We start from the raw sequence: 15503 nt of genomic DNA on the forward strand, positions 1-15503 counted from the left end.
GATGTCTTTTATTTCTTTCTGTTGTCTGATTGTTGAGGCTAGGACTTCTAGTACTATGTTGAACAGCAGTGATGATGGTGGACATCCCTGCTGTGTTCCTGACCTTAGGGGAAAAGCTCTCAGTTTCTCCCCATTGAGAATGATACTTGCTGTGGGTTTTTCATAGATAGCTTTTATGATACTGAGGTATGTACCCTCTAACCCTACACTGTGGAGAGTTTTAATCAAGAAAGGATGCTGTACTTTGTCAAATGCTTTTTCTGCTCTATTGAGAGGATCATATTTTTGTTGTCCTTTCTTTTATTAATGTTGTATATCACATTGACTGATTTGTGGATGTTGAACCAACCTTGCAGCCCAGGAATAAATCCCATTTGGTCGTGGTGAATAATCCTTTTAATGTACTGTTGGATCCTATTGGCTTGTATTTTGGTGAGAATTTTTGCATCCATGTTCATCAGGGATATTGGTCTGTAATTCTCCTTTTTGGTGGGGTCTTTTTTTGATTTTGGGATCCAGGTAATGCTGGCCTCATAAATGAGTTTGGAAGTTTTCCTTCCATTTCTGTTTTTTGGAACCATTTCAGAAGAATAGGTATTAATTCCTCTTTAAATGTTTGGTATAATTTCCTGGGAAGCCATCTGGCCCTGGGCTCTTGTTTGTTGGGAGATTTTTGATTAGTGCTTCCATTTCCTTGCTGGTGATGGGTCTATTCAGGTTTTCTATTTCTTCCTGGTTCAGTTTTGGTAGTTTATACATCTTTAGGAATGCATCCATTTCTTCCAGATTGTCTAACTTGTTGGCATATAGTTGTTCATAATATGTTCTTGTAATTGTTTGTATTTCTTTGGTGTTGGTTGTGATCTCTCCTCTTTCATTCATGATTTTATTTATTTGGGTCCTTTCTCTTTTCTTTTTGTTAAGTCTGGCCAGGGGTTCGTCAATCTTACTAATTCTTTCAAAGAACCATCCCCCAGTTTCGTTGATCTGTTCTACTGTTCTTTTGGTTTCTATTTCATTGATCTCTGCTCTGATCTTTATTATTTCTCTTCTCCTCCTGGGTTTAGGCTTTATTTGCTGTTCTTTCTCCAGGTCCTTTAGGTGTAGGGTTAGGTTGTGTTTTTGAGACCTTTCTTATTTCTTGAGAAAGGCTCGTATTGCTATATACTTCCCTCTCAGGTTGTATGCCAGAGATTTTGAATAGTTGTGTTTTCATTTTCATTTGTTTCCATGAATTTTTTAAAATTCTTCTTTAATTTCCTGGTTGACCTTCATTCTTTAGTAGGATGCTCTTTAACCTCCATGTATTTGAGTTCTTTCCAACTTCCCTCTTGTGATTGAGTTCGAGTTTCAAAGCATTGTGGTCCAAAAATATGCAGGGAATGATATCAATCTTTTGGTACTGGTTGAGACTTGTGCTCATCACAGCAGGTGCACTCCTTAATCCCCATCACCTGTTTGATGCACCCACCCTCCTCCACCTCCCCCCTAGTTTGTTCTCTATAGTCAGAGTCTTCACAGTAGTTTGTTTGCTTTTCTCTTTTTCTTTTTTTTATAATAATTTTTTATTATATTATGTTAGACACCATACAATACATCCCTAGTTTCTTTTTTTTTTTAAGATTTTATTTTTAAATTATTTCTACACCCAACGTGGGGCTCAAACTTACAATCTTTTTTTTTTTTTTAAGATTTTATTTATTTGTTTGAGAGAGAGAGAGAGATAGTGAGAGACAGCATGAGTGGGGTGGAGGGGCAGAGAGGGGCAGAGAGCAAGGGAGAAGCAGGCTTCCTGTTGAGCAGGGAGCCCCATACAGGATTCAATCCTAGGACCCTGAGATTATGACCTGAGCCAAAGGCAGACACTTAACGACTGAGCCACCCAGGCACCCTCTAACTTACAATCTTGAGATTAGGAGTCACGTGCTTCACTGAGCCAGCCAGGTGCCCCTTCACAGTAGTTTCTTATGATTCTTAGTATTTCTGTGTTATTGTAACATTTCTTTCATTTCTGATTTTATTAGTCTTCTTTCTTTCTTAGTCTAGCTAAAGATTTGTCAATTTTGTTTATCTTTTCAAAAATCCAACTCTTCATTTTATTTATCTTTTCTATTCTCTTTCTGGTAAGTGTTAATTAACTTGATTATGGGAGTTCTTTGACAGTATATACATATAGCAAATCATCACGTTGTACACTTCATTATATACTACATTACAATTTTATTTTCAATTATACCTTAGTAAAACTGTAAAAATTTAGGAACAAGCTTATTTGGCTCCTCAGAGTCTATTCAGCAGTAGTAAAATATAGGTCACTATAACTTTTTCAGAGTTGAGAGCAACACAATAATAAAATTCTTATATGCTTTTTCTCCTCCTTCCACCTTTGACTGATTACTCCATAGTTTTAGCACTTGGCTGGAAATTCATAAATGTGGGTAAAAATGATGATACATTTTCTGTAGAGTTTGTGAATAAATAGCTGCCAAGTAGCCTGCTATCTCTAAATTTGTTGTAAGTCTAGGACCGTTCTTTGCAGAATGCTGTGAGTCCTTTGGTTGTTGCTGTTGGGGCGAAGTCAGAGAGGAGTACTAGGTAATAGGCTATGAATCAGTTTTAATTTAAATTTGAATACATTTGTACATAAAGCATAGTTGCCATTATCAGGTGGTGGTGGTTTTTAATTATCATCTAATAGACATAACACCTAAGCAAGATCTGTGTTTCTTTTTATTTTTTTATTTAAAAATTTTTAAAAAAAGATTTTATTTATTTCAGAGAGCACAGAGCGTGTGCGAGAGAGCACGAGCTGGGGGAGGAGAAGGGGTAGAGGGAGAAGCAGACTCCCTCTTAAGCAGAGAGCCTGACAGTGGGCTCGATTCCAGGATGCTCGGATCATGACCTGAGCTGAAGACAGATACTTAACAGACTGAGCTACCCAGGTGGCCCTCTGTATTTTTTTTTTTTTTGAAGATTTTATTTGAGAGAGAGAGAGAGAAGGTGCGCAAGCAGGGGGAAGGGCAGAGGGAGAGGGAGAAGCCGACTCTCACTGAGCAGGGAGCCCGACAACGCAGGGCTCTATCCCAGGACCCTGAGATCATGACCTGAGCTGAAGGGAGACGCTTAACCGACTGAGCTCCCCAGGTGCCCTGAGAAATACTGATTTTCAAAAGTAATTATATAATGAATTGGAATGGCAAGTGACTGTAGGCTAGCAAGACTTCTTCTATGTAATAATCTAAATGGGAAGTAATTGTGATATAAACTAGGTGATGACAGTGGAAGTGAAAAAGAAGGATCAATATAAGAGATTTTGAAGGGATAATTGATAAGACTTTGTGACATGGAATAGGGAAGGGGGGGATGGATAAGAAGGAGTCCGAGACTACAGAGGCTTTGAGCCTGGGTAATTGGAAATGCCATTAGTTTAAAAAAAAAAAAATGAAAGAATCAGAGGAGGCACTATTTTTTTTTTGGAGGGGGGAGGAGGTGATTTCACATTTGGACATGTTGAATTTATGAAAGTGGGACAATGTGCAAATATTTGGTAATTTCGTTTTAGAGTTCATGAGATTTGTCAGATCAGAAGTGTGGTTGAAGTTCTGAAAGCAGGGGATGAGAATACCGTGGTTTGAACTATAGAGATGAGCAAGAAGTTCTGGTTTAAACTTTGAGGAATGCGCTCTTTTAAGAAAGCAACAAGGAGAGGAAGAAATGAACTACCAGCATAGTAGGAGAACCAGTGTTCTGGTTTGTCATTTCATTTTATATTTTTTAAGATTTTATTTTTTTTTGAGAGAGAGCGAGAGCATGCTTGTGCACAAGCAGCAGGAGGGGCAGGGGGAGAGGGAGAAGCAGGCTCCCCACTGAGCAGGGAGCCCAGTGCAGTGCTCAATCCCAGGACCCCGGGATCATGACCTGAGCCGAAGGCAGACACTTAACCCGCTGAGCCACCCAGGCGCCCCTGTCATTTCATTTTATTTATTCTTTCTCTTATTAATGCATTAATTTAATTTCTTATTAATGCATTTTGTTTATTCTTTTTCTTATTAATGCATCCAATGAATCCAGGATCATGTAGCATCCAGTCAGCCCATGTTAGGTGCTGAGAAAAATTAAGAAGAATGAGGCCTGTGGAAAACCCAGTAGGTTTTGCAATTAGGAGATTTCTTTAGATGGTGATATTTCATCAAGTAGAATTGTGGTGGTGGTGGAGTAAAGGATCAATACCATGTCCTGAAGAGATTGATGGTGAGCATAAAGAGGTAGCAGTTGTAAATTATTAATTATAGAGACATTTAATAGTGAAAGGTCCAAAAAAATTTAGGACAGTAGGCATAGGAGTTAATAAATTCAAGGTGGTCTTTGTTGTTGCTGTTTTTGTTTTTAAAGAATACGGGATATCTGTGTGTGGATGTCTTTAAAGGGAAAAAACTCCTGAAGAAGAAATGTTTGAAAGGTAATGGTAATAATAGCAATCATTTATACAGTAATTAGTGTATGCTAGACATTGAATTAGCACTTTGCATAAATTAACTAATTTTAATTCTTATAATAACAAGATAATATAGATGTAGTTGGGAATTATTGACATATAGAATTGAGGTAATTGCCTGTTGATTTATCAGGGCAATATAGTTTTTTTTTTTTTTTTTAAGATTTTATTTATTATTTATGTGAGAGAGGACAGATTGAGATAGTGAGAGAGAGCTCGAGCAGGGAGGAGAGGGAGAAGCAGGCTTCCCGCTGAGCAGGGAGCCCATCGCGGGGCTTGGTCCCAGGACCTGGGAATCATGACCCTAGCCAAAGACTGACGGCCTAACCAACCGAGCCACCCAGATGCCCCAGCAATATAATTTCTTGAATAAATTATAAGTAAATAGCTATATAGAATAATAGAAACTAGATATGTGAGCAACTTTCCTGGTTAACTGTTTGGATATCTCAGTGTAGTGCAGTTTGACTTGCTGATATTCTCGTTACTTTTGACATTAATCACTTGTAATGGGGCTACTGTTGCTTCATTAGAAACTGAGATACTGGGCACCTGGATGGCTCAGCCGTTAAGTATCTGCCTTTGGCTCAGGTCTTGATCCCGGGGTCCTGGGATTGAGCCCTGCATTGGGCTCCCTGATTGGCGGGAAGCCTGCTTCTCCCTCTCCCAGTCCCCTTGCTTGTGTTCCCTCTCTCACTGTCTCTGTCTGTCAAATAAATAAAAAAAAAAAAAAAAAGAAAGAAAGAAAGAAACTGAGTACTCATCATGGTTTTTCCATTTGAATCATTGATCAATTGGACATGGTCATTCTTTGTAGACCTTCTAAAATGTTACCCTGTTCCTTGTAATAGGCTCAACTATTTGACTTTTTACAAATAGAAAGTTAAACTTTGTATTTTAAAAATAACTCTTAAAAATAATAATTTTAAAATTCAAATGTTTCCCAAGCACGTAAATTGTTCTGACATGTCACTTGTCCTATATGAGGCCTATTGTTCTTTTGTACAAATAGAAGACTTATTCCTGGTGACTTATGACTTTCTAGTATCCTGAGGTCCCCAAACCAAAATTTACTTTAATACTTTTAGGCATTGCAGTTTACTCATTCAGTGGAACTCATTATTCATCCTTTGTTTTGAAAACTTTTTTTTTTTTTTTTTTTTTTTTTTTTTTATTAATAATGATTTTTTATTATATTATGTTAGTCACCATACAGTACATCCCCGGTTTTCGATGTAAGGCTCGATGATTCATTAGTTGTGTATAACACCCAGTGCACCATGCAATATGTGCCCTCCTTACTACCCATCACCGGTCTATCCCATTCCCCCACCCCCCTCCCCTCTGTAGCCCTCAGTTTGTTTCTCATAGTCCATAGTCTCTCATGTTTCATTCCCCCTTCTGATTACCCCCCCTTTCTTTATCCCTTTCTTCCCCTACTGATCATTCTAGTTCTTATGTTCCATAGATGAGAGAAATCATATGATAGTTGTCTTTCTCTGCTTGACTTATTTCACTAAGCATTATCTCCTCCAGTGCCGTCCATGTTGTAGCAAATGTTGAGAACTCATTCTTTCTGATTGCTGAGTAATATTCCATTGTATATATGGACCACAACTTCTTAATCCAGTCATCTGTTGAAGGGCATCTCGGCTCCTTCCACGATTTAGCTATTGTGGACATTGCTGCTATGAACATTGGGGTGCATATGGCCCTTCTCTTCACTACGTCTGTATCTTTGGGGTAAACACCCAGTAGTGCAATGGCTGGATCATAGGGTAGCTCAATTTTTAACTTTTTAAGGGACCTCCACACGGTTTTCCAGAGTGGCTGTACCAACTTGCATTCCCACCAACAATGTAGGAGGGATCCCCTTTCTCCACATCCTCTCCAACAATTGTTGCTTCTTGCCTTGTCTATTTTTGCCATTCTAACTGGCGTAAGGTGGTATCTCAGTGTGGTTTTGATTTGAATTTCCTTGATGGCTAATGATTTTGAACATTTTTTCATGTGTCTGTTAGCCATTTGTATGTCTTCATTGGAAAAGTTTCTGTTCATATCTTCTGCCCATTTTTTGATTTGTTTATTTGTTTCTCGTGTATTGAGTTTGAGAAGTTCTTTGTAGATCTTGGATACCAGTCCTTTATCTGTAGTGTCATTTGCAAATATATTCTCCCATTCCGTGGGCTGCCTCTTAGTTTTTCTGACTGTTTCCTTGGCTGTGCAGAAACTTTTAATCTTGATGAAGTCCCATAAATTCATTTTATCTTTTGTTTCTTTTGCCTTTGGGGATGTGTCATGAAAAAGGTTGCTTAGGCTGATGTCGTAGAGGTTGCTGCCTATGTTCTCCTCTAGAATTTTGATGGATTCCTGTCTCACATCGAGGTCTTTCATCCATTTGGAGTTTATTTTTGTGTATGGTGTGAGATAGTGGTCAAGTTTCATTCTTTTGCACGTAGCTGTCCAATTTTCCCAGCACCATTTATTGAAGAGACTGTCTTTTTCCCACCGGATGTTTTTTCCTGCTTTATCAAATATTAGTTGCCCAAAGAGCTGAGGGTCCATTTCTGGGCTCTCTATTCTGTTCCATTGGTCTATGTGTCTGTTTTTGTGCCAGTACCATGCTGTCTTTGTGATCACAGCTTTGTAGTACAGCTCGAAATCCGGCATTGTGATGCCCCCAGCTTTGTTTTTCCTTTTCAACAGTTCCTTGGAGATTCGGGGTCTTTTCTGGTTCCATACAAATTTAAGGACTATTTGTTCCAGTTCTTTGAAAAACGTTCTCGGTATTTTGATCGGGATAGCATTGAAAGTGTAGATTGCTCTGGGTAGCATGGACATTTTAACTATGTTAATTCTTCCGATCCATGAGCATGGAATATCTTTCCATCTTTTTATGTCTTCCTCAATGTCTTTTAAGAGTGATTTATAGTTTCTAGAATAAAGGTCCTTTACGTCTCTGGTTAAGTTAATTCCAAGGTAACGTATGGTTTTTGGTGCTATTGTAAATGGGATGGATTCCCTGATTTCTCTTTCTTCGTTCTCGTTATTCGTGTACAGAAATGCAACTGATTTCTGAGCATTGATTTTGTATCCCGCCACGTTACTGAATTGCTCTATAACTTCTAATAGTTTGGGAGTGGCTTCTTTTGGGTTTTCCATATAGAGTATCATGTCGTCTGCAAAGAGAGACATTTTGACTTCTTCTTTGCCGATTTGAATACCTTTGATCCCTTTTTGTTGTCTGATTGCTGTTGCAAGGACTTCTAGTACTATGTTGAATAATAGTGGCGAGAGTGGGCATCCTTGTCGTGTTCCTGATCTTAAGGGAAAGGCTTCCAGCTTTTCCCCATTGAGAATAATATTTGCAGTAGGCTTTTCATAGATGGCTTTTATGAGATTGAGAAATGTACCTTCTATTCCTACACTCTGAAGGGTTTTAATCAGGAAAGGATGCTGTATTTTGTCAAATGCTTTTTCGGCATCGATTGAGAGGATCATATGGTTCTTGAGTCTTTTCTTGTTGATATGATGTATCACGCTGATTGATTTGCGAATATTGAACCACGCTTGCATCCCAGGTATGAATCCCACTTGATCGTGGTGGATAATCCTTTTAATGAACTGTTGGATTCTATTAGCAAGTATCTTGTTGAGGATTTTGGCGTCCATATTCATTAGGGAAATCGGTCTGTAATTCTCCTTTTTGAGGGGGTCTTTGCCTGGTTTGGGGATCAATGTAATATTGGCCTCATAGAATGAGTTTGGTAGCTTTCCTTCTGTTTCTATTTTTTGAAAAAGCTTTAGGAGAATAGGTATTATTTCTTCTTTGAATGTTTGGTAGAATTCCCCAGGAAAACCGTCCGGGCCTGGAGTTTTGTTATTTGGAAGGTTGTTTATCACTGACTCAATTTCTTCATAATTAATTGGCCTGTTTAAGAAATCAATTTCTTCCGGTTTCAATCTTGGTAGTTTATAGGTTTCCAGGAAGGATTCCATCTCTTCCAGATTGCTTAGTTTATTGGCATATAGCTGTTGATAAAAATTTCTAATAATCCTTCCAATTTCAATGGTGTTCGTCGTGACCTCTCCTTTTTCATTCATAATTTTAATAATCTGGGTCCTTTCTCTTTTCTTTTGGATAAGTCTTGCCAGTGGTCTGTCAATTTTATTGATTCTCTCCAAGAACCAGCTTCTAGTCCTGTTGATCTGCTCTACTGTACTTCTGGTTTCTGCTTGATTGATTTCAGCTCTAATTTTGGTCAACTGCTTCCTTGTGCGTGGATTAGGCCTGTCCCTCTGTTGCTGTTCCAGCTTCTTGAGGTGAGAATATAAAAACTGCATTTTAGATTTTTCTATTCTTTTGAGTGAGGCTTGGATGGCTATGTATTTCCCCCTTAGGACTGCCTTTGCAGTATCCCATAGGTTTTGGACTGTTGTATTTTCATTCTCATTGGTCTCCATAAATTGTTTAATTTGATTTTTGATTTCCTGGTTTATCGAGTCATTCCTGAGCAGGATGGTTCTTAGTCTCCAAGTGTTTGAGTTTCTTCCAAATTTTTCCTTGTGTGTTGAGTTCCAATTTCAGAGCGTTGTGGTCTGAGAATATGCAGGGGATAATTTCAATCTTTTGGTATCGGCTGAGACCTGTTTTGTGTCCCAGAACATGGTCTATTCTTGAAAATGTTCCATGGGCATTAGAATAGAATGAGTATTCTTTGGTTCTGGGGTGTAGTGTTCTATATATATCTAAGAGGTCCAACTCGTCTAGTATGGCATTCAAAGCCTTTGATTCTTTGCTTAGTTTTTGCCAGGGTGTTCTGTCTATTTCTGAGAGTGGAGTGTTGAGGTCCCCTACTATTAATGTATTTTTATCTATATGTCTCTTTATTCTGGTTAAGAGTTGCCTTGTGTATCTTGCTGCTCCCCTGTTGGGGGCATATATATTTATAATTGTCATATCCACTTGTTGAATACTTCCTTTAAGAATAATATAGTGCCCTTCTGCATCTCTAACTATAGTCTGTAGTTTAAAATCCAATTTATCTGATATGAGAATTGCTACCCCAGCTTTCTTTTGAGGTCCATTTGCGTGAAAGATGGTACTCCATCCCCTTACTCTCAGTCTGAATGCATCTTTGGGTTCGAAATGAGTCTCTTGTAGACAGCAAATGGATGGGTCATTTCTTTTTTTTTTTTTTTTTTTTTTTTTTAAAGATTTTATTTATTTATGTGACAGAGAGACAGCCAGCGAGAGAGGGAACACAGCAGGGGGAGTGGGAGAGGAAGAAGCAGGCTCACAGCGGAAGAGCCTGATGTGGGACTCGATCCCGGATCGCCAGGATCACGCCCTGAGCCGAAGGCAGACGCTTTAACGACTGCGCCACCCAGGCGCCCCTGGATGGGTCATTTCTTTTTATCCAATCTGCAACCCTGTGGCGTTTGAAACCAGAATTTAAACCATTAATGTTCAGGCTGAGTACTGAGAGATATGCTTTTAATTCTGCCATGTTGTCAGTAAAGTCTTTGTTTGTATTGGCTGTGACTTTCTGTTTTGTATCACTCTTGGGGCCTTTTTACTTTTATAGAACCCCCCGTAATACCTCCTGTAGGGCTGGTTTCGTGGTTACGAAATTGGCTAGTGACTGTCGATTCTGAAATGTCTTTATTTCTCCATCAATTCTGAATGACAGCCTTGCTGGATAAAGGATCCTTGGCTGCATGTTTTTCTCTGAAAGAGCTTTAAAAATGCTCCCCCAACCCTTTCTCTCATTCCAGGTCTGTGTAGACAGGTCTGATGTAATTCTGATGCCTTTGCCTTGGTACGTGAGAAATTTCTTTGCCCTGGCCGCTTTCAATACTGTATCCTTGGATCTCATATTTGCGAGTTGCACTATGACGTGACGTGGTGTAGGTCTGTCATGGTTGAGCTTGGGAGGGGTCCTCTCTGCCTCTTGGACACGAATTTTTGTTTCCCTTGCTAGATTAGGGAAGTTTTCAGCTACAATTTGTTCAAATATCTCTTCTAGACCTCTGTTTTTCTCCACCCCCTCGGGGATGCCGATGATTCTAACATTGGATCGTTTCGTTGAGTCAGTAATCTCCCGTAGCCAACATTCGTGGGCGTGGATTTTTTTAAGACCATCTTCTATTTTTAATTTTTCCTCTATTAACCCATCCTCCAATTCACTAACCCTTTCCTCCGCTTCCGTGACCCTGGCCGTCAGAGCCTCTAGTTTTGCCTGCATTTGGCTCATAGAATTTTTAATTTCTGTCAAATTCGCTCTCATTTCCGCCCTTAGGGATTGTATATTCTCAGTAATATTTTCCTGAATACTTTTTTCAAGTCTACTCATTATCTTGACCATTGTTACTCTGAATTCCATTTCTGATAATTTGGTTACATCCATATCCGTTACTTCTGTGGCAGAGGCCCCTGACTCACTGTCCTTTCTTTGCTGGGGGGGGCTTCTCCTTCTTGTCATTCTGATGAAGAGAGGTTGCGGGGTTTCCAGAGCCCAAAATTATTGACTGGGTCCCAGGCTGTGCCCCTTGTTTTATAGGGATCTTAGAGATGTGGGCTTCTTCTTTAAAGATTTTATTTATTTACTTATCTGAGAGAGGGAGACAGACAGCAAGAACGAAACAGAAGCAGGGGAGTGAGAGAGGAAGAAGCAGGCTCCCAGCGGAGGAGCCCGATGAGGGACTCCTTTCCGGAACGCTGGGATCACGCCCTAAGCTGAAGGCAGGCGCTCAATGACTGCGCCACCCAGGCGCCTGGGTTGTGGGCTTCTTGATTTTTCAGCCTGCCTTCTGTGTTCTGGGGGAGGGGCCTGCCGCGCCGATACTCAGGCAACCCTGTTTGGGTAGAGTCTCCGTGCCCCTGCGAGGGAGGATGGGGATGGGCACTCTCTGAGCCGGTATTTCCAGGCTTTTGTTCTCTGGCGGCTTTCCCTGGCGGCCGGCTATGCCTCTTCTGAGGGTCAGAGCAGCAGAGGCTGCATTGTCACAGAACAGAGGGATTGCGGCCCGTTCTCCACTGATGTTCTGGCCACTTTAACTCTGTTACTGTTGGTGCTGCTCAACCCTGCGGCGTCCCGGGATGTGCGCACCAACTCGGCGACCCTGCCCTCACTTCCAGGGCCGGCGCGTCTCTGTCCTTTGTGTTTCTAATGCCGCCAGCCACCGGCCGCCCCGTCTCTGTCCTTTGTGTTTCTAATGCCGCCAGCCACCGGCCGCCCCGCGCGCTCCCGGGTCTCCCGGTCTCAGTCTATGCCCGGTGAGCACACCTCGATTCCGGAGTTTCGTGAGAAGCCTGGTGGCGCGCGCACCCGGTTCAGGGTCTCAGTCTGCTGTTTCGCGGGTGCCGACCGCGAGTCCGCCCGCTCCCCCGTGCAGGTGGCCCGCCAGCCGCCCCGTGCGCGCTCCGGGAGTTCCCGGTCTCAGTCTGGATCCCGTGAGCACACCGGGATTCCGGTGTTCCGGGAGATGCCTGGTGGCACGCGCGTTCACGGCTCACCGGTCTCAGTCCGCTCTCTCGCGGGTACCCTCTGTGTGTCTTCCCGCTCCCCCGTGCAGGTGGCTGCCGCTTCCCGGCGCCCAAACGCGGCGGCTCCCTCCCCCTTCCGTTTATCTTCCGATATCCGTGCACGGTTTACAGCTCCCCTCTTGGTACCTCAATACTCAGCGCTGGAGATGTTCATTTGTAGAGATCCAGATGCATCATCCTGCGTCTCAGGCTGATTCCGTGGTTATTTAGGCTGGTCTGGTACCTATCCAGCTCGACTCAGGGGACCGGCTGAAAAAGGGGTCCCCTACTCCTCCGCCATCTTAACTCCCTCCTGTTTTGAAAACTTGCTAGTACTTTGGCATGCCTATTACTAAATCTCAACCAGTGTATAAAATAGGTTTTGTGCCATCGTTTTACAGACCTCGAAAACAAAGCTCAGGACACTTAAGTAGTTAGGATTATACAAAGTAGTGAAAATGTGGAAACCGAACCCATGTCTTCTAACTCCAAGTCTAGTCCTGGTCCCATTTGTATATTATAATTACTCAACATCACTTACTCTTAGAACAGCTAGACATTATACTGTATTTTGAACTCTCCTTTTCATAGAAATAGCATTAAAGCTTTATTCCATTTTATTTTACCCTCATATCTATACTTTTTTGTATTTATCTTTCTCTTTTTTTTCTCTTTTTCTCCTTTTTCTTTTTTTTAAATTTTAGTTTGGGTTTGCTCATATCATCTGGCATGGTTATTATCTACCAGCTTAATGATTTTGGTCATTTTTGCATTGAATCATGAATATTACATACATTACAAAGTAATTTCTACATAATTTTAAATTCTCTTTTTTTTTTTTGCAGGTATCAGTTCTCTTTCAACTTAAAAAAATGATTTAAAACTTACAGTGAAGTTACAAGAAATGGTACAAAGAATTCCCATATCCCCTTCAGCCACCTTTACCTGTTATCGACATTATTGCTATATTTGCTGTACCATTTTCCCTTTCTCTCCATATTTACAAATATACACACCCATATATATATATATATTTTTTTCCTTCTGAACCATTTCAGAGTAAGTTGTAGACAGTTTGCTCTTTTACCTCTAAATACTTGAATATTGCTTAAGAAGTTCTTTTCTTTTTAAAAATAGGTTGTTAGATTGATGTAGGTAAAACTCGTAATTGACTTTCTCATATATCTGTAGTAGATGGTACAGTAGAAGGAATATATTGTTTGGTGCTGGACCTACAATTTAAGTGAAATACTTTGGATCATTTGTTACTGCGTCTCTTGGCCTTGTTCTTTCTGGCTCTCACCTCTAGTTTCTGACACACCTAGAGCAAGTGTGAGAGCTTATTTGCCTTACCCTACATAATGCTGCCATTTAGAGCCTGAGTATCTTTTTTTTTCTGTGACTGCTTTTTTTTTTCTCTCTGCTCCCTGAACTCAGGGGTGTGTATCGTAGGGCAGGCTGAGTTTCAGTAAGCTCCTAATGTGGATACTGGAAACCCCACCTGTCTGCCAAGTCCTTTTGGCTGTGAGCAAAGTGGAGGCTTGGTACTTGTCATTTCTTTACAGCAGTTGAGCTGAAGGAATGCTGCATGGCTGGTTGAAGTTGCTTAGTAGCTCTGAGTGGAGTGTGTATAAGGGTGTGTATAGAGAGTTGAGGGTCTTTTCATCTGTGTGGGAGATACGGGATCCTTTCTGGTGCCATGCTAATCATCAGGGAGTATTTATTGTGTTCTCCTTATGACCAGCACTGTGATAGGAGCTTTTGGAATAGTTTAATAAAATACATAATTAAGTCACAGATTTATAATAGTTAAAAAATTCTAGTTCTTTCACTTACTAGTTGATTTGGGCAAGTTAATATCTTTAAGTCTCACTCTGCTCTTCTGTAAAATGGAACTATTAACACCTCATAATAGGGCTATTGTAAAGAATAAAGAATATAAATGTAGTGTTTAGTATTTGTCTGACACTAGTTAGTATTTCATTTCATACAGTCATTCGGGATATATGACTGATACCATATAAAACAAAAGAGTAATAAAAACAAATAGAGGATAATAGGACACTACAGTGTATAGTCAAATACTTTAATTGTGACACGTAGATTATAAATAGTCTGGGAATTTAGAGAAGGGAAAGAACGGTCTTGTGCAACCATTTAATGTTCCTGTGCCTCAGTTTTTCCACTGGATATACTGGGTAGTGCTAGGTGATCTCTTAGAGAATGATTAAGATGCTTAACATTTTTGCTTTTTTAGGTGGTTCATATGATGATGGGAAGTAAGGAAGGGAGAAGCTTGGGGAACTGTTGGAAACCAAATTCAACACTTACCATTATTAATTTTTTCCTTATATGGACATGGCAGCATTATAGGAAAGCTTAAAGCTGGAGATAGAAGTATTTCCTTCCAGTAGAGGTGTTTGCTTTGGTATTTCTCCTCTGTTGCCTCACTGGCATTTTAATTAGTTGAAAACTAATGTTGGTCAAGGGATGGCCTCTGATTGTGAGTGCCTCAGATTTAATCTGAGGATTAAGTTATTTGTAACCCAAATTATCTCTCTGATCCTCTGGAAAAAATAAAATATACAAACAAACAGGGCAGGAGAAGATTTAGTTCTTTTGTATTTGATGTTATGGACATAGGGCTTACTTGCCTTGAGTGTTTCCTGGAGATGGGACATCTTTCCTCAGAACAGAGTTCAGACTGATAACTTGGCCTTGCCAGCTTTAAACAGGCTTTCATAGCCATGAACATGTAAACACCTTTAAAATTTTCTTTATTCACAACATCTAACAGAAACTGTTCCAATTCTTAATTTGTTATATGTTTACCTGGTAATATTTTTGTTAGTCTGATTTTGGAAAGTTTGTATTTGGTTTTGGTTTTTGTCCTGATCAACTTCTAGAAAATTTCAGAGACGTTTCCTATGAAAGTAAATCTGCTCACACCTTTTTTTTCTCCCCCCTCTTTGGCTTTAGTGTTTCTCCTTTTTGTTGTTGTTAAGGTTTTGGGGGGTTTTTTGTTGGTCTTGTTGGTTTTTTGGGTGTTTTTTTTTTTTTTTTTTGGTCATTGTTTGCCAAGGTTTCAAGTTTATAGTGAGAGGTGAGGCAACGTTGATCTTGGCAGAACAGCACAAAGCCAGTAGAGTCATTAAGTGACGCAAGCTTTTAGTTGTTTTTTTTTTTTCTTTTTGTTAAAGCTCTCTGGCAGAGCTGGCTATTCTAGTCACAGAGGAAAGAAGAGAAGAGACTTTCTGAAATTCTGGATAGAATGATAGAAAATCTTTGGGGCATATTAAAAAAAGAGCAACAGCAATAAGAATAAAACCCCCATATAATTCAAACAAATTTCTTACCTTTGTGGATTCTATGTCAGTTGCTCAGAACTTGACTGTTTACTTCAGACGATGATGGGACAAGGAATAGAGAAGGTGAGGAGGGTTGCATTGGATTCTTGCTTATCTGTCTGCCTCTCATTCC

The 15503-nt window shown here is 40.2% G+C and overlaps 1 protein-coding gene across 8 annotated transcripts in view; it reads left to right on the forward strand.

Annotated features, from left to right (window-relative positions):
* Nucleotides 1-15503, forward strand: part of USP54 (ubiquitin specific peptidase 54) — a 141388-nt gene that overhangs the window by 66291 nt on the left and 59594 nt on the right. The gene's annotated exons all lie outside the window — the stretch shown is intronic.

This window comes from Ursus arctos, unplaced genomic scaffold (assembly GCF_023065955.2).
Source record: "Ursus arctos isolate Adak ecotype North America unplaced genomic scaffold, UrsArc2.0 scaffold_7, whole genome shotgun sequence".
In the NCBI taxonomy this organism is placed as follows: Eukaryota; Metazoa; Chordata; class Mammalia; order Carnivora; family Ursidae; genus Ursus; species Ursus arctos.